Source organism: Octopus bimaculoides, unplaced genomic scaffold, assembly GCF_001194135.2.
Source record: "Octopus bimaculoides isolate UCB-OBI-ISO-001 unplaced genomic scaffold, ASM119413v2 Scaffold_122307, whole genome shotgun sequence".
In the NCBI taxonomy this organism is placed as follows: Eukaryota; Metazoa; Mollusca; class Cephalopoda; order Octopoda; family Octopodidae; genus Octopus; species Octopus bimaculoides.
The window spans coordinates 52,417-54,535 of record NW_026370633.1 but is presented as its reverse complement, the minus strand read 5'-3'; the positions used below and the strand labels follow the sequence as shown (position 1 = coordinate 54,535).

Below are 2,119 nucleotides of genomic sequence, written 5' to 3'. Positions count from 1 at the left end.
GCTGGACCTGGTAGAAATAGCAACCAAATCTCCCTCAAATCACACCCTACTCTCTTATCTATGTATATATGTATGAGCCAATGAGGGAGGCCTCTCCATGGTAGCTGGACCTAACAGAAATAGCAACCAGATCTCCCTCAAATCACACCATGCTGTCTTATATGTATGTATATATGTATGTCTCAGCCAATAGACCTGCTCGAAATAGCAGCCAAATCTCATTCAAATTACTCCTTTCTGTGTCTTGTGATTGCACATGAGTATGAGTCAGTAGTAAGAACGTTGTGGGTATTTTGGTTCTAAAATGTAACCCATTACAAGCTGTTACACGGTCGATTACTACACAAACACTCCCGACCAAGTTAACCTAGTTAGTGACGCGTCTTAAAGCAACGTCTGTGAAACGGTGCGGTCAGCGTAGACGCAGGACTGGCCAAACTGAGGTCTGCGGGTCAAACAGCATTTAAATAAATTCTATCAAAACTTAAAGATTGTAATGAAAAGTAAGAAAAGAAAGATACTGTTTTTGCAACGAGAATATTTCATATTGAATCAACAATCATTCATTCATCGTTGCAAGGAATGACTGTGTGGTAAGTAGCTTGCTTCCCAACCACATGGTTCCGGTTTCAGTCCCACTGCGTGGCACCTTGGGCAAGTGTCTTCTACTATAGCCACAGACCGACCAAAGTCTTTGTGAGTGGATTTGGTAGACGGAAACTGAAGGAAGCCCGTCGTATATATGTGTACATATATATATATATATATATATATATGTGTGTGTGTGTTTGTATATGTTTATGTGTCTGTGTTTGTCCCACTACCACCACCAACATCGCTTGATAACCGATGCTGGTGTGTTAACATTCCTGTAACTTAGCGGTTCGGCAAAAAGGACCGATAGAATAAGTACTAGGCTTCCAAAGAATAAGTCCTGGGGTCGATTTGATTCGACTAACGGCGGTGCTCCAGCATGGCAGCGGTCAATTGACTGAAACAAGTAAAAGAGTAAAAGAATATATATATATATACACATATATATATATACACAAGTAACTAAGTCGGAGATATGCCAGAAGCCGGTGTAAGGGAAGCAAAGGTCCCGACAAGGAATGAGACGGAAGGAAAGAGAGGGGGGAGAACGGAACAGAGAGAGAGGGGGAGAAAAAGAAAGAAAGAATAAATGAATGAGTAAAGGAGAGAAAGAGGGGGAGGGAGAGAGTGGTTAGATAAAGAAAAAGGGAAAATAGGAGATCGATAAATACAGAGAGAGAGAGCGAAAGGGAGGAAGAGGAGGAGAAATCTTTGTTGTGAAGGAAAGCAGTTATAGTAGTAACCGGTGCTCGGCCAGAATAATATCCATTTGAAAAGCTTGGAAGCCCTGTACTCCTAGGTAAGGCCTTTATATATTGATTTAATTTATTATTATTTTTTTAATCATTCCTACCCCTTCTGTCCTTATTAATAGTTAATTAATTCATTAAAACGGATCTCCCTCCACATGTACACACGATGTAAAATCCGTTTAAAATTATGTCTGTTAAAAACCACGATCAAAATAAGAGTGTTTCCTACTGACAAGAAACGAAGTATAATTGAAGAACCTTGTAATATTTGTGTATTTATCTTTTTCTGTTGAAGGGGTTTTGTTCTATCAACGAACAGTTTCTGCCCCTGTTGATGTTGTTATGGTTGTTTGTTCTTTTTCTTTTAGTGCCACCTTTTTTTCGTCTTTATTTCTTTTATGTTAAGTTTCCCGTTTCACAAAGTCGGACTTTGTAACTGTGATAATTACATCTACATAAATAGAGTTAGCGGTTGTAGGAACCGACTAAAGGATAAAATATCCGTATATACTATCAGTATCTGGTATTTGTGTTAACCCCGGGCAGTGGTGTGTACAGGAACACTATATACGTCGATCGCAGGTAACAACAGGATAAACAAAAGTTTATCAGGAACCAATAATGCAGGTAATTAGAAAATGGAGAAAAACATCGATTAACCAGCGCAATGTAGTCCTGTCGATGCGCTGGTTAATCTATGTTTTTCTCCATTTTCTAATTATCTGTATACATATATATATATATATATATATATATATATATATATATATATA

At 38.2% G+C, this 2,119-nt stretch overlaps 1 protein-coding gene across 1 annotated transcript in view; it reads left to right on the top strand.

Moving 5' to 3' along the window:
* The first annotated feature begins 1,271 nt into the window (after positions 1-1,271).
* LOC106880437 (serine-rich adhesin for platelets) overlaps positions 1,272-2,119 on the top strand; it is an 18,238-nt gene continuing 17,390 nt past the window's right edge. Inside the window, exon 1 of the mRNA XM_014930360.2 lies at positions 1,272-1,393. The gene's annotated coding sequence lies outside the window, so the exon portion shown is untranslated. The remainder of the gene's footprint in view (positions 1,394-2,119) is intronic.